This window comes from Lathyrus oleraceus, chromosome 6, assembly GCF_024323335.1.
Source record: "Lathyrus oleraceus cultivar Zhongwan6 chromosome 6, CAAS_Psat_ZW6_1.0, whole genome shotgun sequence".
In the NCBI taxonomy this organism is placed as follows: domain Eukaryota; kingdom Viridiplantae; phylum Streptophyta; class Magnoliopsida; order Fabales; family Fabaceae; genus Lathyrus; species Lathyrus oleraceus.
The window spans coordinates 482,585,360-482,611,986 of record NC_066584.1 but is presented as its reverse complement, the minus strand read 5'-3'; the positions used below and the strand labels follow the sequence as shown (position 1 = coordinate 482,611,986).

At 41.8% G+C, this 26,627-nt stretch overlaps 1 long non-coding RNA gene across 1 annotated transcript in view; it reads right to left on the bottom strand.

The window, feature by feature from the left end:
• Positions 1-197: 197 nt before the first annotated feature.
• LOC127096587 (uncharacterized) overlaps positions 198-26,627 on the bottom strand; it is a 47,907-nt gene continuing 21,477 nt past the window's right edge. The window contains exon 4 of the long non-coding RNA XR_007792723.1: positions 198-342. This is a non-coding gene — a long non-coding RNA (uncharacterized LOC127096587). The remainder of the gene's footprint in view (positions 343-26,627) is intronic.

The window sequence follows — 26,627 nt, the reverse complement described above, 5'->3', positions numbered from 1 at the left end:
GTTGCCGTCACCGTCCATGCCACCAATAATTACTTTGTGACTGCATCGCTTGACGGCACATGGTGCTTTTATGAACTGTCTTTAGGCACTTGTCTGACTCAGGTTTCAGACTCTTCTCAAGGCTACACATCTGCAGCTTTCCATCCTGATGGTCTTATTCTTGGAACAGGCACTACAGATTCTCTTGTTAAGATCTAGGATGTAAAAGGTAAGGCAAATGTTGCCAAGTTTGATGGACATGTGGGGGATGTAACTGCAATATCATTTTCTGAGAATGGATACTACCTTACGACTGCGGCTAAGGATGGTGTAAAGCTTTGGGATCTACGTAAATTGAAAAAACTTCAGGAATTTTGTTCCATATGATGCAGACACTCCAACAAACTCTGTGGAGTTTGACCACAGTGGGTCCTACCTTGCAGTTGCAGGCTCTGATGTAAGGATATACTAAGTTGCAAATGTGAAATCTGAATGGAGCTTGATCAAAACTTTTCCTGATTTATCTGGAACTGGGACATCCACATGTGTAAAATTTAGTCCTGATTCGAAATACCTGGCAGTTGCATCAATGGACCAGAATCTTAGAATATTTGGCCAATCCAATGAAGGTATTCCCGCAGAATCATAAAACACATCAGTTGCATAGTGTTGGCTCTGGAGTGACAGTTGCTGCCTGCTATTAATGCTTGATCTAATTTCATTGGTTGGAAAAGCAAAAGAAACATCATATGATGCACTGAATAATGCGCCTTGTTTGCTTCCTACATGGATCTCTAAGGCTTCTGCTCATCAAAGAAAAGTGAGAGCGGGCCAGATCATGCATCATCAACTGGAATGAGTCACAGAATTCGTGAGAGAACCGATGCTCTTGATGCTGCAGGAAATACAACTGCTGCCATTGGAAAAGGGTTTGCTATCGGTCCTGCTAGCTTCTTTATCATTATATATAACACCTTTGTCTAGTTCTGGTGATCCTTTGGAAGAAATTGAATCTATTCCTCTAATGGCACGTTGGTATGTTGTATCTGGCCGTCAATATCTTATCCAAATAAAGGTTTTTGCACATGCTCATGGCACACAAGAGATTTACATTACAGAGAGTGATGATGTTAAGGTTGATGATTAATTTTAGGATTATTGGAGAACTGTGCCGGTTTCAATGATATCTCCTTAAAACATGGTTGGCGGAATACTAAAATCTTGAAAGCTTATTCTCCAGGACTTGGAAATTTGGCAGCTTCTGTGAACTATCTTGGTGGTGCCAATGACAAAATGAGACTATCATAGTTGTTCAAGAAATCATGGATGTTGAGATAAAGGCTGTAGGAGGTTGTGCAAAGGCAACAAGTGACTTAAAATGGTCGTCTTCAGACATATCTACTGCATCTATCTCCGCTTCCAAAACTGTTGTTGGATCTCATCTTCAAGACCTGTGGCAATTCAAACAACCGTTAACCACAGACTTGTCTGGACTGGTAACTGGACTTGCAAAACCATCTGTACATATTTTGTGGTTCGCATGGAGAAACAGGTTACTCTTGCAAGGTTGAGTGTTGTTAACAGAAGCCTCAAAGTTGCAAGAAAATTCACTGCAGTAAAATCACAACAACTCGGTAAGATGGTAAAAATTCACAAGCAACAAAAGGGAATCAAAATATTTCCAGGAGGAGGTACAAGGTACAAGTTACCTTTTTTCAGAGCAAGTACCATAATGGGATAGACAACAGAGCAACACAAGAAAGCACTTCCAATTCCAATACTCTTTTGATCTCATCTTAACCCTAGCAATGGGATTATAAAAGGGGCGGATACTGTTCACAGAAGGGAGAGAAGATTAGTGGCTACTGTTCAGAGAGCTGAAAAACCCTAATTTTGAAGAGGATTGGCGGCTACCATTCAGAAAAGAAAAGGAGAGAATTGAAGGCAACGCTTACTCACATTCGTCGGTCGAGTTCGCCGCAACCGGTTAGCTTCCTTTCCGAACTTTATTTCTATGTTTCGATTCTGCTTTGCTTCCTTCTGAGGGAACCATGATTGTTGTTCCAATTCGATTTCATCTAGCAATACTATTTGTTCGTGATAATATCTTGCTGTTAAATCTTTGATATTGAAAATGGAAAGAAACAGTACTTCTGTGCGTTAAGATGAACTTGTTGAGTTCTGCTACTGTTTTCAACTTTGTTTTATTTAAAAGGGGTTGGTCCGTTTTTCTTTATGTTATCTGTTAGCGCATGAGATCTTATGACAAGGATGTCTGTATGGCTGAGTTGGTAAAAGAATGCTTTAGCAAACCCTTGGTCCTGGGTTCAATACCTGTGTTCACCATATTTGATTTTATAGCATTTTTAATTTCTATTTCACATTTTGTTTTAATCACCTCATAATGTTTACCCTTTTATTTTATTTTAATTGTTAAACATCGATTTTAATTTATGGATTCAACGATTCCCATGTTCTTCATCCATGACTATTTTTATCGATATATTGATAGTATTTCGCCGCGTTTCGATTAATCGCATATGACATTTCAATTATTGTCAACATGCGCAAACCGGCTTTGAGCACATTATTTAGGTTTTGTGTGTCCCTCAATTTCCATCCGTGCAAATCCCGATTTTACCATTTTTTCGATTTAATTTTTTTAAGTGTGTTGTAAATATAACTTGTTGTTTTATTTATTTTCTTCACATGGCTTACTCTTGGGCCTTCTTACAATGAGACATGTCCCTTGCACTTACACTCATACATTGCATTATCTGTTGTTTGGGCCCGATTTAATTATTTCATTACTTTGAATCCCCATTTGACAAAATGTACCCCACTCCCCTCGATGTGTAATAATTTTACTGTTATTTCTTTATTGCTTGACTGTTTAGTTAGCTACTAACACAAGAATAAAATCAATCATTTCCAAAAGATCAAAAATAATGACTCGATCCAACGTCGAGTGTTTTCTCAATAAACAAATCAATTCATTTCTCCCTCCTATTCTATTCCAGTTCTTCCAAACTTTCATCAAATGCTTGATTCAACGTCAAGCCATTTTCTCTAATAAAAACTCAAAAAATATTAATTCATAGTCAAGACTTTTTCAATAAAGATGGAAGTGGAACGTGGTGTATACCACGCACTCCTGAGACTAGGATTCGAGATGTATATCTCGCCAATCCTAGCTTTCGCCATCATCCAATTTACCCACTTTGTTTTCTCAAACACTCATTCAAATCTTTCTCAAACGTCCATCAATACTTGATCTAGGTCAAGTCATTTTCACAACAAAACTCAAAATACCTAATTCTTATTTAACACTTTTTCAATAAAGGGTGGAAATGGAACATGGTGTATACCATGCACTCCTGAGACTAGGATTCGAGATGTATATCTCGCCAATCTTAGCTCTCGCCATCGTCTAAAATTGTCAATGCGGTTTCTTCAAACCCTTTCTCAATCAAACCTAAAAATACTTAATCTCTATTAAACACTTTTGCAAATAAAGATGGAAATGGAACATGGTGTATACCATGCACTCCTGAGGCTAGGATTCGATATGTATATCTCACCAATCCTAGTTCTCGCCATCACTCAAAGCACATCCAACCAATCAAACCCTTATCCCTAACACTTCTCCTTGCTCCACTCGTCAATTCTTGTTTCGATTAGATAGCACCCATTAGATAGAACCCTTTGTATGATAACATAGGTAGGATTCTCATATCATTTTGTGTGATAACATAGGTAGGGTTCCTATATTCTTTGCATGCTAACATTAGGCAGATATTCCCATTTGTAAAATCCTAACACCTAAGTACATATTGCATGACAACTCTAGGGCAGAGCTTCCCCTTTCTTTTAGACCTTTCCGAGCGTCTCCGATCTTATGGCATGTCAATCCATCCTATTGCAAAGAGGTAACCGCCTAAGACTCGATTCAGCGAGCTGCGACACCTACTGCTAGGACGTGAACACATCGCCCACTCTCCTTTGACACAACTGGTGTCCTCCTTTTGTAAGTCCATATTCAGATGGCAATCCCTATGTAGCCGAACTACGACAACTCTGATTCTCATGTTCAGATGATATACGTAGGCACAAGATGCGATGTCTTGCAGAGTTTGACTAACGACTAACAACTAATCCTTGTTTGCTTTCGCCCTTGTTGCGATCCTTTCTCTCGCCCCCGTTGCGATCGAGACATTCCCTTTCTCTTGCCCTAGTTGCAATCGAGACCCTTACTCCCGTAGTTAGCCGAACTACATTATGCTCTGATTCTCATTCCAGATGAGCTATGTAGGCATAAGACGCGATGTCTTGGCGAGCACACATCTCTTTTACCCATAGGTAGCCGAGCTACGAAGACTCTGATTCTCATATTCAGATGAGATACGTATGCAATGGATGCGATATCTGTGCGAGTCATTTTTCTCTTGACCCTTTTAGTAAATAGTACATTAGATAAACACACACCCTTTAGACAAGAACAACAAGAGTGGATCCCGTAGAGTACTACAGATGCGTAGGGGTGCTAATACCTTCCCTTCGCATAATCGACTCCCGAACCCAAGATTTGGTTGCGAGACCTTGTCTTTTCCTTTCCTCTCTTCAGGTTTACTTCGAGCGTTTCCTTTCCCTCCTTTGGGATAAATAACGCACGGTGGCGACTCTTCTGTCATCCTTTTCTTTCGCCGGTTGTTTTTTTCGCATACTGTATTTTTCAGGTTGCGACAGCTGGCGACTCTGCTGGGGACCCGGTTTCCCTAAGCGAGTCCCTCCTAGCTTTTGTAGGTTTCTTGTTTGTTGGGTGTTTATTCTTTTGTACATTTATTTATTTTCAGCATTTACCTGCTTTACCTTATTGTATTCATGTACATATGTTTGCTGTATCTGTGGGTTCTGTGGGTTGTTTGTTTGTTGGGTTGGGACTGTTCTATGAGAGATAAGCCCACTACCCAGGCTTGAGTGTACACATAGGTGTTAGAGTGGATAGTCATGAGGGTTGCGTGGTATGTTGCTACGTTAAGTCGTTCATGAGACCCACATTCCAGACGAGGTTTCTGTTGGATATATTTTGTCCTATGGGTGTTCCATAACGACAGATATTCCTTTAGAAATCGTCGACTCTGGTGACCATTTCCCGAGAACTCAGTCGAGGCCTCTCCTCCGGGACGTGATTATGTTAGCTCTGGTGGGCGCATTCTCGCTGCTCAATCCGAGGATCCCGAGACTGGGAACTTGCTTTAGGATGTCCTGTTGAGGGGAGTCAGCAAAGGTCTTTTATCCCGTAATAATGCCAAACCTTCAGTGGTAAACGTATTATTCTCGACTGAAGGGCTAAAGCTGACAAACTTCTGTTCTTAGAACCTACCAGTGAGGGGCGGGCTAAATTCAGGGAACCTTAACCTCCAACCAACCCGGTTTTCTGGAGCAGAGTTTTGATCTTATATTATTTTCTTCAGTGGGTTTTCTCTTCAGACAGTGCAACCCGACAGATGTTCAAGCAGATGCAACAGTCTTGATTCCCATGTCACTGCATTGCATCATATCATTTTGCATTCATATCACTTAACACATGTTTATCCATTTCTAAGGGGTTTACATCTTCTTCTTGATTCCGGTCGGGGTTTTCTGGTTCTCCAGAGATGGATATTGGCAGAAAGAGACACGTCGCTTACAAGTTTCCAGTGGTTTGTTTGGAGCCTATTCAACAACTGATGAAGTTAATGGATCACGATTCTCTAGAAGGATTCCGGAAGGATTACGGTTTGATTCTAAGCTTCGTCACGGTTCTCTCCAAAGATCAACATGATGCTCTATTCACACTGCTGCAGTTCTATGACCCTCCATTGAGGTGTTTCACATTCCCAGATTATATTTTGGTCCCTACTTTGGAGGAGATTGCCAGTTTTCTCAGAGTTCCTATCAAGTCACAGTTGTTGTTCTATAGTTCTGAGTTTCTGCCCGATCTCAGCATGGTTGCTTCGGCCACATATTTGGGGAAATCAGTCTTGAAGGCTAATATGTGTCAGAAGGGAGGAGTCAGTGGTTTTCATTTAAGTTTCTTACTGGGAGAAGCAAAGAAGAAGCTCGAAGATGGTGACCAGAGGGGTTTCAATGCTGTGTTGGCTCTTTGTGTGTATGGGATTGTCCTGTTCCCTAATATTGCCAAATTTGTGGACATGGACGCAATACGCCTCTTCGTGTTGGGAAATCCAGTGCCGACCTTGCTAGGAGATTTCTTTCATTCGGTGCACCACAGGAATGAGAATAGAAAAGGAGGATTATTGAATTGTTGTGCGCTTTTGTTTTATAAGTGGTTCAGTTCTCACCTACCCAAATCAGGAGCGTTCGTTGATGTCGAGGACTCATTGAGTTGGTCGAAGAGATTGATGGCGTTGAGAGTTGAAGATATTTCTTAGTGGTCTGACCGGAGCTTGCTTCGGGCGGATATTATTCACAGTTGTGGGAACTTCCCAAATGTACCGTTGGTAGGAAGAAGAGGAGGAATCAACTATAATCCTTCTCTAGCGGTTAGACAGTTCGGATATGCTTTAAGAACTCCGCCTTTGGAAAAGGACGTGGAAGAATCACTGTTTTTCCATTCTTCGCCTGATTTGACTGTATCCCGTAAGGCAGCTGAGGCCTGGCTCAAGGTGATCAAGAGAGGAAGAACTGTGCTTGGAAAAGGAGATTGTAGAACTTACCCTCAGTATGGAGAGTGGCTTCAAGGAAGAGTCGAAGAGTCGAAGAACCTTTATATCCACCTACTCCTGCGCAGTCAATAATGGTGAGCCGAGAAGAGTATGACAAATTGAAGAAAGCCATGGAGGAGCTTCAAATTGAAAACTCGGAGTTAAGTGTGAAGTTGCAAGACTATATGCATCAATTCCATGAGGCAGAATATCAGAAGGGGGAGGCCGTCGGATTGCAAGGGGAAGCAGAAAGGAAATTAGCTGTGGAGATGGACTTCTTCAGGAAGACAGACAAGGCCTTAGGATCATCCAGTTCTGAGTTGAAGCGAGTCAAGCAACAATTAATGGATGCTCATGGTAAATTGGCAGGGTGGCAAGAGCGATGGGATGCATTTTCAACTTCTCGGAAGGAAAAGGAGGAGGAGATGATGACCGAACTGACTGGTCAGATGGAGAAATTGAAGACTTTGCTGAAGGAGAAGAACAATGAGCTTCTGTGCGCCCGTTCTACTAATGGTTACATCACAGATCAACTCAATGAGGCTCGAGGACAGATTGAAGAGCTCAAGGTGTTGGCAGGTTTGAAGAAATCCAGACTTGAAGAGGTATTCGGAGAAGATGACGGGAATTACTACAGAGAGCACATCAACGAGTTGGATGGAGTTATTCACCAGAGGAATCTGCTTATCCGGCGTTTGACAGAATCTCCAGATCATCCCGACACGATAACATTACTGGCTGAAGTGAGGAGCAGCCCTTATGGTTTGTACACAGGAGGCTGAGTCCTGATTTTTGCTCCTCCCTTTACTTATTGCTTTGTTGTTGTGTAGTGATGATCCACAGGCTTGTTGTGGAGATCCTCTTTTGATGTATTTTTGGCTAAGGCCCCTTTCCTTGAACTCATTTGTATGAAGACCTTCTCTCTGTTGCATCTTGATCTCCGAAGTTTATCTATGGCTCGATCTTCTCGTGAGACCGGAATCAAGGGGGTAGAATACCTTTTTGGAAGTGATAAATATGTCATTGCATTAACATATTCATTTGCATATCTTGCATAACAGGTGTCGCTGCGGTGTTCTCATATTATTTGGTGTTCAACTAGCAGGATAGCTGATTTAGGAATTCACCGGTACGGTACCCGCAGAAACCAGCAGAAAGCAATGGAAAGTCTACAAGCAGAACTTGCCGAGATGAGGGTCCGCATGAACCAATTCATGGATGTGGTTCAGGGAGTAGCGCAAGGACAGCAAGAGATTAGACAAATGATACAAAGAAATCCCGCAACTACTCAACCAGAGGTCGTGACTGATCCTCCAATTGCAGAGGTTAATGGACCGGGGCCTGTCCCGATCCCACACAACAACCACGATCAACAACCCATTCACGATGATCAAGATGATCAGTTCTTGCTGCCAGAAGACTTTGGTTTGGGCCATGGTATGGATCCCATGTTCAGGAGATTAGAGGAGAGGCTGAAGGCGGTGGAAGGACAAAACCCTCTGGGGGTAGATGTTTCTGACTTGGGATTGGTCCCAAGCGTGAGGGTCCCACCGAAGTTCAAAGTCCCAATCTTTGACAAGTACAATGGTAGCTCTTGCCCGAAGACCCATGTGCAAGCTTACTTCCGAAAGATGGTTGCATATTCTGATGACGAGAAGCTACTCATGTACTTCTTCCAGGACAACCTAGCTGGGGCATCCCTGGAATGGTACATGAGGTTGGATAGAACCCATATCCGTTGCTGGAGGGATTTGGCGGAAGCTTTTGTGAAGCAATACCAGTATAATGCAGACATGGCCCCAGATAGAACTCAACTCCAGAACCTGTCTCTTAAAAGCAATGAGTGCTTCAGGGAATACGCTCAACGCTGGAGGGAGACAGCTTCCCGTGTTCAACCTCCCATGTTGGAAAAGGAAATGGCCAACATGTTCATGAATACGTTGCCTGGACCTTACCTGGAGCGTCTGGTGGGGTGCAATGCCTCCAACTTCGCTGATGTGGTCTCTACCGGAGAGAGGGTAGAGAATTACCTGAAAACCTACAAGAGCCACAATGGAGGTGGATCTTCATCAGGAGTAAAGAAGCCATTTATGGGAGGACAGAAGCAGAGGGAAGGGGGTGTGAATTCTGTGTCTTCATATCAAAATAGGAGGAATAATTTTCAAAACTATCATCAGCGACTGTATGTTGCGGCTGTGACCATCCCGGCTGCAGCACCACTACAACAACAACAACCACAACGTCAGCCAGCTCAGTATCAACAACAACAACAACCAGGTAACAGACCCGCCTATCAACAGAGGCAGAGGATGATGGACCGGCGTTTTGACACTCTTCCAATGTCGTGCGCTCAACTGCTTGCTAGTCTTCAACAGCTACAACTTGTGCAGTTACGCACTCTGGCTCCTCCTGTTGGTAGACTTCCGGTGGGTTATGATGCCAATGCTAGGTGTAGTTTCCACTCTGGGGCACCTGGCCACAATATTGAGAACTGCAAAGCTTTTAAGCACGTAGTTCAGGACCTCATAGATTCAAAGGCTATCAACCTTGCACCGGCTCCTAATGTCGTCAACAATCCCATGCCACAGCATGGTGGTGCAAATGTGAATATGCTGGAAGAAGAAGCCAAGTCCGTTAAGGATATGTTGAAGTTGAAGACTCCGTTGTTGGAAATTAAGGAATGCTTGCTGAAGGCTGATGTTTTCCCCGGTTGTGGGAAAGGTTGTTTGGATTGCGCTATACAGGGTAAGGATTGCTTGAAGCTGCACCAGGGTATCCAGGTCTTGCTTGACAATGGTACCCTCCAAGTTGAAGACTTGTCTGTCAAAGAGTTTGCTGAAGAGGTAGTTGAAGAGGTGTTTGAAGATGCTATTGAAGAATTCACAGATGTTGTTCCTGCTGATTGTGTATTTCCCATTGATGTATTTAATTTTTCAAATGTTGTTGCTGATATACCAAACAATGTGTCTGATTTTGATGTAACTGAACTTGATTCCGGTGTTCCGGATGTTTTTGTTTCAATGAATGAGATTCCTGAGTATGACTATGATGTCGCTACTATCACCATCTTTTACCCGACTAATCAGATCAGTGTGCCAGAAGCGCAACCAGTGCGACCGACCGCTATGACAATCACAACCCCTGGTCCTTTACCTTTCACAAGCGATAGGGCCATTCCTTGGCATTATGGGGGGAGTGTATACACACACGATCATGGGGTGGAACGACCTTTGAAGGTAGAAGAGGGTCAAAAATCTGAACTCGAAGTTGAAGGTCCCGCAGTGGACAATGTTGGTGGAATCGGGCGATTCACCAGGAGTGGCAGACTATTCTCGCCACCCGTTACCCAAACTGAGAGCACTGATGCCGCGGTTAAGGCCAAAGGCAAACAAGTCGTGAATAAGGGTACCTCTGCACCCCAAGCTGGTTCTGAGCCCACTTTTGCGAAGGATGTGGACGAGCTTCTGAGAATCATAAAGAAAAGCGATTACAAGGTAGTCGATCAGTTGATTCAGACGCCGTCTAAGATATCCATTCTCTCACTCCTGTTGTGTTCAGAGGCACACAGGGAGGCACTTCTGAAGGTCCTTAATGCTACATATGTGCCTCAGGAGATCTCAGTAAACCAGCTAGAAGGGATCATTGCAAATGTTCATGCAAGCAACGAGCTGGGTTTTACTGATTCTGACATAACACCAGCTGGACGCAACCATAACAAAGCTTTGCATATCTCAATGGAATGCAAAGACACCGTGTTATCTCATGTGCTGGTGGATACAGGTTCCTCTCTCAATGTGCTACCCAAGAGAGCCCTGTCAAGGTTAGAAGTAGAAGGTTTGGTCTTGAAGCCTTCTAATCTCGTGGTGAAAGCCTTCGATGGTTCTAAGAGGTAGGTGTTTGGAGAGGTGGAATTGCCAATCCTGATTGGATCACAAACCTTCAACACTGTCTTCTATGTGATGGATATCAGTCCCTCGTATAGTTGCCTGCTGGGTCGTCCTTGGATCCACAATGCTGGGGCAGTCTCTTCAACTCTACACCAGAAGATTAAGTTCCCGGTCAATGGAAGAATTATCACTGTCTGTGGTGAGGAGGACATCCTGGTCAGTAACCTGTCTACATTCAAGTATGTAGAGGTGGAAGGTGAAATTCAAGAGACTCTCTGTCAGGCCTTTGAGTCAGTTCAGATCAAGGACGCAGCTCCGGTGAAAGGGGTTAAAGCAGGAGCCCCTATCTCATCTTTCAAGCAGGCGCAAGCCTTGGTGGATTCAGGTGTTGCTCCCGGTTGGGGACGTCTGTTGGAGTTACCAATGAAGGACGACAAGTTCGGGATTGGGTATCAACCAGCGCTGACTTCTACAACTTCAGCACTTCAGACTCGTCAGGGGTCGATTACTTTCTCCAGTGCTGGCGTCATCCAATATGGCCAGATCTCTGCGATCAACGATGAAAATGGAGATAGTGATTGCGACATCGACAACTGGGTGCGTCCGAGGATCCCTGGTGAAGTCATCAACAATTGGTCTTCCGAGGAAATTGTCCAAGTCACTCTTCTAGAGGAGTAATTTTTCTTTGTTTATTCATGCATGTCCAAGTCTTACGTTCTGCCCAGGGCGTAATGACTCATTGTAGGGCTCATCTATGTGAATACCTGCATTGTTTATCATAAATGAAGGACGTCTTTTGCATTCAAATATTTTGTTCACTGTCTTTCTATTTTTTGCAGTTTTCAAAATTTCAAAAGAATAAAAATATTTGGCAATGTTTTGTTTAGTTTTCACTCACTGTTCACACTCATAAGCACATACCATCACTCATGCAGATGCACATCACCGGATCCTATTGATAACGATTCTGCTATGGCTCGCTTCGACTTCGAAAACCCAATCTTCCAAGCTGAAGAAGAGGGTGATGAAGACTGTGAACTCCCTGAAGAACTTGCCAGGCTGTTAAAACAGGAGGAAAGGGTCATTCAACCGCATCAAGAGTCTACTGAAGTGATTAATCTTGGCACCGAGGACGTCAAGAAAGAAATCAAGATAGGGGCTGCTTTGGAAGATGATGTGAAGAAGGGGTTGATTGAATTGCTGCAAGAATATGTTGACATCTTCGCTTGGTCTTATCAGGACATGCCAGGGCTTGACACAGATATTGTGGTACACCGTTTGCCTCTCAAAGAAGGTTGTCCTCCGGTCAAGCAGAAGCTCAGAAGAACAAGACCAGAGATGGCTGTCAAGATAAAGGAAGAAGTGCAAAAACAGTTGGATGTAGGGTTTCTAGCGGTTACCAATTATCCTCCATGGGTCGCAAACATCGTTCCAGTACCTAAGAAGGATGGAAAGGTACGGATGTGTGTCGACTACCGGGATCTGAACAGAGCTAGCCCTAAAGATGATTTCCCATTACCTCACATCGACGTTTTGGTGGATAACACAGCTCAGTTCTTGGTATTCTCCTTCATGGATGGTTTTTCTGGCTATAACCAAATCAAGATGGCACTAGAAGACATGGAGAAGACAACTTTCATAACCCCATGGGGCACCTTCTGCTACAAGGTGATGCCGTTTGGCCTGAAGAATGCTGGGGCAACATATCAACGAGCTATGGTGACTCTGTTCCATGATATGATTCATCACGAAATCGAGGTTTATGTGGACGATATGATTGCCAAATCTCAGACAGAAGAAGAACATTTGGTGAATCTGCAGAAATTGTTTGAACGGTTAAGGAAATTCAAGCCGAGGCTTAATCCGAACAAGTGCACTTTCGGGGTGAGATCTGGAAAATTGCTGGGTTTTATTGTTATCGGAAAAGGGATTGAGGTGGATCTTGACAAAGTGAAAGCAATACAGGAAATGCCTGAGCCAAGAACGGAGAAGCAAGTCCGTGGTTTCTTAGGGAGGTTGAACTACATTGCAAGGTTCATCTCTCACCTAACAGCCACGTGTGAGCCAATTTTCAAATTGCTGAGGAAAGATCAGGCTATCAGGTGGAATGACGATTGTCAAAGGGATTTTGAAAAGATAAAAGAGTATTTGCAGAATCCCCCTATCCTCATGCCTCCAGTCCCAGGGAGGCCGCTGATTATGTACTTGACAGTACTCGACAATTCCATGGGTTGTGTTCTCGGTCAACACGACGAGACAGGTAGGAAAGAGCATGCCATCTACTACTTGAGTAAGAAATTCACAGACTGCGAGTCGAGATACTCAATGCTTGAAAAGACATGTTGTGCACTTGCATGGGCTGCTAAGCGATTGAGACAATACATGCTGACTCACACAACCTTATTGATCTCCAAGATGGATCCAGTCAAGTACATATTCGAGAAGCCAGCTCTCACCGGAAGAGTTGCTCGTTGGCAAATGGTACTGACAGAGTACGACATCCAGTATACATCCCAGAAAGCCATCAAAGGGAGTATTCTGTCAGACTATCTTGCTCAGCAGCCGATTGATGATTACTGTAGCGGTGTATTCGTCGCTATATGATTTATTGATTAAACCATAAGCAAAGTATACAATGAATCGAGTCGCCACCGCACTTTTATTTATCCTAAGGACTGGTTAAAAAGCGAACAAAAACCTAAGAAGTTTTACACGTAGAAAACCAATGAAAAAGATCAGAGAATCTGGGTAAGGGGTAAATTACGCAATGGGAAGGTGTTAGGCACCCATCACGTCCTAGGTACTCCTAGGGAGCCCCTTTCACACTTGTTGTATAAAAAATGTTCATTTGTTTTGACATATTGTGCAAACATGAATGGGAAGATGAGAAAAGAATGTACAAGTTAGTTATTTTTGTGTTCGAACGGATGAACCCGTTGCCTACGTACCTTCCATCAAAGGTAAGGATCAAAACGCCGTAGTTCGGCTAAAAGATTTCCAAAAATTAGTGAGTTCAATTTTAAAACACAAGCACTAAGGCTTTTCATTACCAACGGGAGAAAACTCAACCTGAATCAACAATCCACCATGCGAGGACGGCTTCAACATACTAGTGAGGGGTTAACCCTATAATAAGTATGGAAGACTTACAATCAACTCACTAGGGATAAGGTAAGATTTACATCAACCACTATGGTAATTAAAACCTAAGGCTGATGTATGAAAACATATTAACAATGGACAAAGCCAAAACAATTGAATGGGTGAAGTTAATTGATTATGATTATTCACAAAATATGGTCAAGGTATGATTAAGATTGATTCAAAGAAGTGTTATGAAAAGTGAAGTTTGAAAAGTCAAGGACTTATGGTCCAAGTTTCTAACTTGAAAAGGACATGAAGATGTTTGCACAACAAGTCAAAGTTTTTGAAATCAAAGTGTGAAAAGGTTTAGGACAAAGGAGGTATGGATGATGGAATGTAAAACTTCTTAGAAAGGTTCACCTCTTGAAATCATATAGAAGACGATTCAAGTGTGTCCTTAGGAATGGCAACAAAGCAAGTAAAATAAAGCAGGGTGATACCGGATGCCATCAATGGACTTATACCAATCTCACAAACAAAAGCGGATATCGGATACCAATAAATGGGTTTACACCAATCTCCTAAAACAAAACAATGATACCGGATGCCATCAATGGTCTTATACCAATCTCACAAAACAAAAGCGGATATCGGATACCAATAAACGGATTTACACCAATCTCCTAAGGTAAAACAAAACTTGGATGTCAGATGCCAATCTATCTGGACTTATACCAACCTCCAAAGGATGATCATAGGAATACAAATGCCAACAACATGGACTTATAATTGCATCCTCACGTATAACAAACAAATAAGCACTAAGCAATGGACATGAGTGACCAAGTGAAATGGTCTTACACTCTATCCCTTCCAAATCATAGGAACAATGGCCAAAGAACATGGTCTTACAATTGTCCTCAATGGGTAAACTCAAACAAACCACAAGAGTATGCAATGATGATCATGCAATAATGAACAATCAATGATGATAAGTGCACCAAGGCAAGCAAGCAAACATGTACAGATGCAACAAGCAATCAATCAAACAAAGTCATTTAGCACCCACTATAACCAAACAATTAGGCTCAATCAAAGGGTTATACTTAAAAGTCCACTGGAATAGGGTAAATGGCGCTCTTAACCTTGACATTGAGAGCCAAGGTGAAGCAGATGAAAGGATATGAGGGGTGTGCCTCATCACTCTTATCCCTGGTCAGGGAGAGCATTGAATATCAGAAGGTGTGGGAGTTCAGAAAGATGGAACTCTCTCCACAAGTTAGACTCGATAGATCTTGGGTTTTTACTCACTATGCATCAACACAAGTGGTGTGAGCAAGGTGAGTGACTCACAGAATAGTAGGAGATAGGCTACATATCTCTTTTGTCTACCAATCGCCTCACATGAGGTCTTTACCTGCTTGGGGACAAAGTTAAACAATCACAAACATCGCCTCTTAAGGAGGACTTCAGACAGTTGCCTGGCTAAATAACAAGCCAGGTCTTCCAGACTACATGGAGACAAGAGAGTCTACCTCAATGCTTAAGCAAAGCAAAGCAATAGCAAGTTCTCAAAGGAACTAAAGCGACTATGGTACCTGAAATCAATCAAATATAATCAGTATCCCAATCACAAAGTCAAAACAGACAAGTTATGAACCAACAGTCAACACAATCAATCATATGTGCAAAGCACAAACTCAAAGCAAATGAGTTAGCATCCTACAAAATAAACCAAGTTAGTTCATCACAATCAATTAAACCAAACTCAATCAACTTGAATTAAACTCCTTAAAGCAATTGCTTCTTTATCCTGAAAAAACAACTCAAATGTGAGAAGTAGGACCACTAGGACAAGCCTAGGGTCAAAAGGAGGTGAAAAAATTCAAAACAGCAAGTGAAAATTGATCAAAATCAAGATTTATCAAATAAGAGTAGAATCCAATTGGTCTCACATCAAAACTATACACCAAATCCATTTCATACTAAAAACATGTCAAACTATGCACTTTGGAATCACATTGGAGCAAACAGAATGATCACATTCAAACCAATACCAAAATAGCTCAAAAAATTCCAGGAAACTTCAAGCTTAAACAGGACACATTCAATGAGCCACATATCAAATTTCATTCTATTTGGACCAGAGGAAGTATGGGAATTAAATCATGAAGTCATGGTATGCAAAAATGAGTTCAAACAAGGCCACAAATCATGTATCAACTTTAGGCAAGTGTAAAACAGAAATGGCATAAGATAAATGAACCACACCAAAGCCAAAATGAAGTTAAACATGTTAAGAACCAATCCACAAAATTTCAGCTTCATATGAAAAGGCATGAGAATTTCACAAGTCATGTAAGTTGAACACTCCACAAAAGTTCAAAAATGACTAAACAGCAAAGAAAAATCCCAATCAAATAGGAAATGAATCTCAAAAATCTATAAAAAATCATGCTTAAACTAGACATACAGAAGTAATCACATGAAAAAATCCAGAGCCATTGGCATAGCACAAGCATGGAAACAAAATTCAAGAAGTTAGACAAAACCTAGTGTGACATACATTGTCACACTCAACTTGATCACATCATATCTACCAATCCAGAAACTCAAAAATAGCAAACTATACATCAAAATCACCAGGAAAGAGTCTAGATCATGCATATAAAATTTCAAGCATTTCCAATAAGGCATCATTATTTTATGATCAAAATGGTAAAACCTATACACAAAGCACACATGATCAAAGGCCTTAGACAAAATTAAAAATCAACCAAGCACAACTTTTGCTATCATGCCTAAAAAAAACTAGAAAGAAATTGGAGATGAATGCAAAAATCCTCACTCAATTTGGATCAAGGGTGAATATTCTATGATTTTTTGAAGTTTGATCTAAAAATGAAATAAACATTTAAGGATTAAAATGAAATTAAAGGTGCGGATGGCAATTTTGTAATTATGGAGATCACTTAATGAAACGCTGAGTTTCATTAAGTGACTTGGCAGCGCGTGAATGGCCAGAAGCCGCGGGAAACAGGAATTTGAACGCACGGCACAGGCAACACGGATCAAACGCGAAAACTGAAGTGAAAATCGAATGTTCATCGCGCGATCTTGGTGTTCATCATCATCATGACTTTTTCTCACAAAAACTATCATGCCATATACCAATCGAAATGTCACATCATGTAGATCACTAATCTAACAAGCGATTAACCTAACTTTAATCATGCTTCACGGATCGATCCAAGAAAGTTTCACAGTCAAACATTCAGATCCACATAACTTCATCAATACTTAACAAAAATTCATGATCTAAGTTGCAGCGTAACCTATGTTCCACGATCTACCTAAGCCATATCACAATTTCAAGAATCGAAGGAGTTGAATTCTTACCTTATGATGAAGCTACTGCGGAATCCGTGTGAATTTGGCTTGGAATTGTCAAAACAGATCGCCTATTATGTTGTAGAAGATGAATTCCAGTGATTGTTCAGCTCAGAAATGATTGATGAAGGAGAAATCTCAAAATGCCATTGATGCTCAAGGTTGCAACAGTTAGGATTCTGCACGATTCTTCCACAATTAGCTTCAAACAGTTCTTCAATTCCACCTGTTAATGATGAACAACACAAGATACAGCACAAAGAGTGAAGAATTCTTGATGAACAATTGAAAAAAAGTGTGAGTGAAAATTGAGAGAATTGAGAGAATTTGAGAAATTTGTGAGTTTGATCTGAGATTGTGAATGTGGATCTGGAATTTCTGTTATGATTAGGTATATATACCTCCTATTAATCAGTTGCTAAACATGATTAGCACAAATTGGAAGTGATTAGCAAGAAACTCATGTTATGTCAATTGGCAAAATTGCCCTTTCTCACCTTGAACCAATGGAACAGTAAACTTTTGCTTGCAGCAAGTCATAAATCATGTTTAGAAGCTATTCAAATTGGTTTGGTATGAAAATCCCATGTATTTTTGAAAATCACTATTTTTCCCACCAAATTTTAATTAGTTCACTTGAAAAATGACCTTTTTATGTGATGGTTTTTAATAAAATGTGATGATGGATTTGGATAGTACACATCAAATGTGGTTTGCTAAAAAAAGAATCACCCAAATTGGCCAAATGGTTTGAAAGTTATGCCACTTTGAAATCCCAAAATTCTTGAAAATGATTTGATCATAACTTGCCAACCATAAATGAGAAATGAGTGTTCTTGGACTTTTTGGAAAGGTAAGATCAATCTCTTCAACTTTAATGTTGGACAAATTTTGATTTGAAGCTTTCTTGGAGATGTAATTTTGAGGAGAATGACTTTCCATTTTTGGCAGGTGAAAATTACAGGTCTTTACTATTTTGGGAAACTTTTTGTCTGACCTCAAATCCTTCACTGTGGATGTTTGAAATGTTATATGAGGCTTGTATGGACATGAATGAGACCTTTCCAACCATCTCACACCTTCCAATCCCTGATTAAATGCACAGTTGACCACAGTTGACTTTGCTAGGGTTTTGGTTGACTGAGCCATGCTTTGATGAATTTCAAGCCTTTTTCTCTTGAGATCTTGATACCAAATGATATCACAACTCATATGAACTCTTGATGAATGATCATGGTGCCCAAATTCTTCAAGAATGGCCACCATCCATTGCTCAATGAATGATTTGACTGTTTTGACCTAGTTTGCTTCATCTGCAAGAAACATGGTTAGATGACAATATTTTTGTACTTTCGGTTAGTAAACAAATGAAAAGCAATGATATACAAATGCTAAACATGCTTGGTGATCAAGAATCACACTCACAAGATACCCACCCACTAGGAGGCAAGCAAAGATGCACAATGATCCTTGAGGCAATGAATGATATGATATGATGCCTTGAGGGATCTTAGGGACAAAATTGGGGTCTTACAGATGCCCCTATTTAAGGTCATTCTAGCCGGAGAAGTGAAGTTTAGAAATCTTCATCTCGACGCGGTAGAATGGGCTTAAATAACAGTAATGAGACAAATTTTGGTCTTTAAGAGACCTCATGATGCAGATGTATGCATGCAAAAGACACAAACTCTGTGGGGATATGGATTCACACAGAAGAAAAGACGATCCATCGGAGTAATACACTCACCAGGAACAGAGACTCTAACATGACTCTTATTGGGGATAATAAAAGAAAAAGAATGCGTGAGCAGGACACGACTTTGATTTGGGGGAACAAAAAACAGACTGGAGACCTTACTGGGGGAGTAAAGGACTCACACTGGGGATAAGAATTGATTCCAAAGGAAACACAATCCATTGGAATGACTCAAGCTGACCCACAAAATGCATGTACTGGGGATAACACCAATACAACAACACAAATAGCAACACAAATCCGCTGGGGAAATCTAGAAAAGACTTTCCAGGGGAAACCAAGGATGAGATGTTACCGGTATAAGGGCAACAAACTCAGGAAGAATGAATATCTAAGACCGGTATAAGGGTGAGAGATATCAATCAATCCAAACATCTGAGAAAGACCTGAAAAAGGTACATCAACTCAGGCGAATCTGACTCCACAGGGGACCAAGGTCAATAATAGGGAGCAGAAAGGAGGGAACACCAGGGATACCGAGGTATATAATAGGTGACCGACCGAAACGTGAATTGGTATATATGCCAAGACACTCATCATCCTGAAGAAAGCTAGAAAAACAGACTTGTTTATAGGATGGATACTCAATTCCACAAGGAATATGAATCTTACTCTGCGGAGAAAACAATCAAAAGATTGATCCAAGAGTGCATGAGACATATTATTCATTACCGGCAGACCGTGAATAATATACTCGAAAAGGAAGAGACACCAGAGATACCGGAGTATATAATAGGTGACTAACCAAAGACGTGAATTGGTATATATGCCAAGACACTCATCATCCAAAAGGAGGGCTTGAAAACGCAAATCGACTTACAGGATGGACATTCGAATCCACAACAGGAATACGAATCTTACTCAACTGGGGACACAAACCCAAAGAGCGCACGAGATATAATATCCATTACCGTCAGAACGTGGATAGAATACTCGCATGAGATATATTATCTATTACCGGCAGACCGTAGATAATACACTCGCATGGTAAGAAACACCAGGGATACCGAAGTATATAAGAGGTGATCTACCGAAAACGTGGATTGGTATATATGCCAAAACACGCATCATCCAAAACACAAACTGGTTAAAGGATGGGTATTCGATTCTACAAAGAATACGAATCTTGCTCAGCTGGGGAAGATCAACAAAGGATTCCAACCAAAGAGCTCAAGAGACATATTATTCATTACCGGCAGACCGTGAATAATATACTCGAAAAGGAAGAGGCACCAGAGATACCGAAGTATATAATAGGTGACTAACCAAAAACGAGAGACAATCGATACCAAGCATCCGGGTCAACGAAAGACAACTCAAAGAGGATAAATTGCAAGCATCCGACAATTATCCAAACAACAAATATTCGACTCCGCAAAGGGAATAACGAATCTTACTCGACTAGGGAAACACAAAAGGCTTCGACTGAAGAGTGCATGAGATATATTATCCATTACCGTCAGAACGTGGATAACATACTCGCATGGAAGATTATCCACAACCGGCTACTGGGTTAACAAAGGATAAATCGACCGAAAAGAAAGGCATCAGGACACCAAAACTAGGTATATAAAGATGACCGATCAAAGGGAGCAACAATCATTACCAAGCAAACGAGTAAACGAAAGGCGATCCGCTGGGAATGAATTGCAAGCATTCAGCAATTATCCGCAGGGACTGGCTGGGGATACATTGATAAACAATCAATGATCCGGGGAACAAATCACTAGCAAACAGTGAAAAGACCCACTGGCAACTTCAAAAAGGATAACATTGCGAGCATACGGCAATGATCCAGAAGACAACTTGCTGAGGATAAATTGCTAGCATCCAGCAATTATCCACAAGCAAAGGGAGGAATATCAACATCAAACAACGAATGAAGATAACCACAAAGAGAAACCATCATCGGTTAGGATGAACAACAAGGTTAACTCTGCAAAGGGGAGAAATTAGGGTTTACAACTACCGAATACGGGGTAGAATACCAAAAATCTGGCTGAGGAAACAAGAGGTTAACACTACCAACTACTGGGTAGAAACCAAGGACTCAGCTGGGATAAAATTGCAAGCAACCGGCAATTATCCACCCGTACCATAAGGCACAAACTCCGATGGGGAGAACAATCACAACATGGGATTTACAACTACCGAATACGGGGTAGAAGACCACAAACTTCACTAGGGATAGGGTGAATGAAGGCCAAATACTGAGCACTTATTCGACTTATTCCACAGGGAAACGCAAACTTTGTTGGGGATAAAAATCACAACAACAGAAAATCCACCATCAACCAGAACGAACCACAACGGTTACCTCTGCTAGGGGAAAAAAGATAGGACTTACAACTACCGCATACGGGGTAGTAGCCATACTCTGGTGGGAGAACCACAAATTAGGGTTTACATCTACCGAATACTGGGTAGAAAACCAACAACTCCGCGTGGGGATAGAACGAATCACAAATCCGCACGGGAAACAAAATAGGGTTTATAACAAACCACAAACTGCTGGAGAGCAGGCAAATAGGATTTACGACTACCGACTACTGGGTAGAAAACCAACAACTCTTGCTTGAGGAATAAAAGGTATATAACCACAAATTCCGCCAAGAAGCAAGAACATAGGACTACCGGTTACCGGGTAGAGGCCCAACAAACTCCGCTAGGGATAAATGAATTAATGCCGGTTACTGGGCAAACCATTCATTTCTTCCACAGGGAAGCACAAGAAACAGCTGACACAACGCTGATTCGGGATTGATCCGAAAAGACAGACTGAATCAAAACACGTCCTATGAGGATATAGCTCAATAGGAAAATCCATCCCAATATATGTGTTGGGAGGAAACGGAAGAAACCGTCATCCACGAGGAGATATCTCAGTGGGGAACTGCAGAAGGAAAATACAGACACTTTCTGCTTATGGGCTGACTCTATATGGAGAGATTTAACCACCCGACATATGCTTGGGAAGATCTATAGAGAGATCTATATCACCCAAAGCAGGAGATAACAAACAAAAGATATATGGCAAAAAATGCACTATGAATATCTGAATGTTTTATGAATATGCATGAATATGCGTGATTTATGTTTGATGAATGCTGACAAAACAGACAATTCTAACACAACCAGGCCCAGGAACTAAACGCCCGGTACTATACTTCCAGGGGAAAAACCAACTGGAAAGCCAATCTGCTAGAGATCCACATGCTGTAAAGCACAGATCTGCGGGTACTGCAGGGGATCAGGAGAATCCTGAGGATATCTGCAAGGGAACAAGAGCTCGTGGCACAACCAATAACTGCTGCAAAAGCAACTCCAAACAAATCCGGGGAACAACCCACTGCAGGAGAATCATCCGAGTAGAATCTAACTGCACAAGCAACTCTACTGGGGAAAGCTGTCAGCTACTCTCTTGGGGAACAACCCACTGAGGGAGAAAGCACCACACAAATAGATTCTGCAACAAGCCACTCTACTTGGAGAGAACATACATCCGACGGATCACACAAGTAGACTCTGCAATAAGCCACTCTACTGAGGATCAAAAGTAATCAGGAAATCAATCCAACCCTTGGGATGCTAGAGCCATCAACCGACCCTACTGGGGATTGAGATAGCTTTCAATAGGCAGAAACTGCCACAACAACCATTCTGCAGACTAAGCTGGGAAAAATAGAAATCAACCATGCTGAGGAGAGACACAACAACTCCGCTGGCGACTGCTCTGGGGAGAGACTACTGCTGGAGAAGAACGCGAAGTCTTCAACAACATCTCTGCTTGCGACTATACTGGGGAACAACCCCATCAACAACTCTGCTTGCGACAAATGCTGAGGAAAGCGGTAAGGTACCGGGATATTAATCCACCAACCACTGAATCTACCACAATGAGAACAACCAATGCTGGGGAGATCACTGCTGGAGAAGAAACTGAGTCTTCAACAACATCTCTGCTTGGGGAACAACCCCAACAGCAAAGCGGGAGAAAGAGGATACAATCAAATGCCAGGAATATGAACAACTGTCTTACCTGTTGGGAATCATACCACCCTCGGGAGAGCACTGAGACATTCCTGAGTATCCTTTCATCATTGTGAATATTCACTTTGTTTAAAACAACAATTTGAAAAAATTTATTTGTTTAAAACAATGACATTTCATCAATTAAAACATGCAAAACATTTGTTGAATTGAAACAAAGAGTGCAAATAATTGGATAAAGCTCAAATTTATTTGATGGAATGGTAGCCTGCAAATGGCAAGACTCCATAGATCTGTACAAAATTGAAATCAGTGATATATATTGGAAGAGGGCTACATTGAACATAATGATCCTTTCTCTACCAATTTGAATCTCGATGTATGCGAAGCTTCAGTCGATGACGAATCGAGAACCCTCTGACGAAAAGACAGCTGCTGAACAGAAAGTCTTGTCAGGATGCAGTTACTTGCCAAATCCCTAATTTTTGCCTAGATTGCCCCAGGGTGAGGTACTCAATCTAGCGGGATGCAAATATACTCTCTTCAAGTCTCTAATTTTTGCCTGGATTACCCTTGCGGGTTATCCATCGAGACGCTCATTCTTGCCTAAGCCGCCCTTTCGGGTTTTCAACTTAGCGAGCAATTCTGTTTTTTCATTTGCATATACCTTCTTTTTTAGGCAAAGTATTTCTTGACTGCATCTGAATTCACAGGACGAGTGAAATCCTCCCCATCCATTGTTGTAAGCATCAAAGCTCCGCCTGAAAAGGCTCTCTTAACAACGTATGAACCCTCATAGTTTGGAGTCCACTTGCCCCTGGAATCGGGCACGAAAGACAAGACTTTCTTGAGCACGAGGTCACCTTCTCGGAACACACGAGGTTTGACCTTCTTATCGAATGCTTTCTTCATTCTCTGCTGATATAACTGACCATGGCACATGGCAGTCAATCGCTTCTCTTCAATCAAATTCAGTTGGTCATAACGACTCTGAATCCATTCAGCATCAGTCAACTTGGCTTCCATCAAGACTCTCATTGATGGGATCTCCACCTCTACTGGGAGAACAACTTCCATGCCGTAAACAAGAGAGAAAGGGGTTGCCCCTGTTGAAGTGCGTACAAATGTACGATATCCATGCAAAGCAAATGGCAGCATCTCATGCCAATCTTTGTACGTAACTGTCATCTTCTGGATAATCTTTTTGATATTCTTATTAGCAGCCTCAACAGCCCCATTCATCTTAGGTCTGTAGGGAGAGGAATTATGGTGTGCAATCTTGAATTCAGCGCATAACTCATCCATCATTTTGTTATTTAGATTAGATCCATTATCAGTAATGATCTTATCTGGCACACCATAACGGAAAATCAGCTGGTTCTTGATAAACTTCACAACCACCTGTCTGGTCACATTCGCATACGAAGTGGCCTCAACCCATTTGGTGAAGTAGTCAATTGCTACGAGAATAAACCTGTGTCCGTTGGACGCTTTTGGCTCAATCATGCCGATCATGTCGATTCCCCACATAGAGAAAGGCCATGGTGATGAAATCACATTCAGAAGTGTCGGAGGGATATGAATCTTATCCGCGTAAATCTGACACTTGTGGCATTTCTTCACATATTTGCAGCAGTCAGACTCCATTGTCAGCCAATAGTAGCCTGCTCTCAACATCTTTCTAGCCATGGCATGTCCATTGGAATGAGTACCAAATGAACCCTCATGGATCTCAGTCATCAACAGGTTTGCTTCGTGTCTATCCACGCATCTGAGCAAAACCATGTCAAAATTTCTTTTATACAGCACTTCACCACTGAGGTAGAAACTGCCTGACAACCTCCTTAAAGTTTTCCTATCTTTCACAGATGCCCCAGGCGGGTAGACCTGGTTCTGTAGGAAATTCTTGATATCAAAATACCAAGGCTTGTCATCATTTACTTCTTCGACTGCAAATACGTGAGCTGGTCTATCCAAGCGCATCACGGCAATATTGGGGACTTCGTTCCAATACTTGACAACAATCATGGAAGCAAGCGTAGCAAGAGCATCTGCCATCCGATTATCCTCTCGAGGAATATGATGAAAGTCAACTTCTGTAAAGAAAGTTGAAATCCTTCTTGCATAATCTCTGTACGGAATGAGACTTGGCTGATTCGTTTCCCATTCACCCTTGATCTGATTGACAACCAGGGCCGAATCACCATACACATCAAGATGTTTGATTCTCAAATCAATACATTCTTCAAGTCCCATAATACAGGCCTCATACTCAGCCATATTATTCGTGCATTTGAAAGTTAGCCTTGCTGTAAGCGGAATATGGGTGCCATGAGGAGTAATGATTACTGCCCCAATACCATTTCCGTATTGATTTACAGCGCCATCAAACACCATCGTCCATCTGGAACCAGGTTCCGGACCTTCATCAAGTGTAGGCTCATCACAATCTTTCATTTTCAAATACAGAATTTCCTCATCTGGGAAGTCATACTGAACTGACTGATGATCTTCAATCGGCTGGTGCGCTAGATGGTCAGCCAAGATACTACCTTTAATAGCTTTCTGAGCTCGATACTCAATATCATACTCAGACAACAACATCTGCCAACGGGCAATCCTCCCGGTTAAAGCAGGCTTCTCGAAGATATACTTAATTGGATCCATTCTGGATATCAACCAAGTTGTATGATTTATCATGTACTGGCGCAAACGCTTAGCAGCCCAAGCCAAAGCACAGCACGTCTTCTCAAGCATAGAGTACCGAGACTCACAATCAGTAAACTTTTTACTGAGATAGTAGATAGCAGATTCTTTCTTCCCTGATTCATCTTGTTGACCGAGGACACAACCCATCGAGTCTTCAAGCACAGTCAAATACATGATCAGCGGTCTTCTTTCCACAGGCGGAGACAAAATCGGAGGTTCGGATAGATATTCCTTGATACTGTCGAAAGCTTTCTGGCAATCCTCGGTCCAATCATGAGATTGATCTTTCCGGAGGAGCTTGAATATCGGCGCACATGTGGCAGTCATGTGGGATATAAATCTGGAAATGTAATTCAAGCGGCCAAGAAAACCTCGGACTTGCTTCTCCGTTTTGGGTGCAGGCATCTCTTGTATTACTTTGACCTTTGCAGGATAAACTTCAATACCTCTCTCGCTGACTATAAAACCCAACAACTTGCCGGAACGGACTCCAAATGTACATTTGTTCGGATTCAGACGAAGTCTAAACTTCCTTAGACGCTGAAAAAGCTTCAACAAATGCTCAATATGCTCAACTTCCGTTCGGGACTTAGCAATCATATCATCAACGTAGACCTCTATCTCCTTGTGCATCATATCATGGAACAAGGTAGTCATAGCTCGTTGATACGTGGCTCCGGCGTTCTTCAGACCGAAGGGCATCACTCGATAACAGAATGTTCCCCAAGGTGTGATGAATGTTGTCTTCTCCATATCTTCAGGTGCCATTTTGATTTGATTATATCCGGAAAATCCGTCCATAAAGGAAAAGACTTTGAATTTAGCTGTATTGTCTACCAACATGTCAATGTGTGGTAGAGGAAAATCATCTTTCGGACTAGCCTTATTCAAATCTCTGTAATCAACGCACATACGGACTTTTCCATCCTTCTTAGGAACAGGCACAATATTGGCCACCCATTGAGGATATGTAGAAGTCACCAGAAACCCCGCATCAATTTGCTTCTGAACTTCCTCTTTGATCTTCACTGCCATATCTGGATGAGTTCTTCTGAGCTTCTGCTTCACAGGCACGCACTCAGGCTTCAAAGGCAGGAAATGTTGCACAATATCTGTATCTAGACC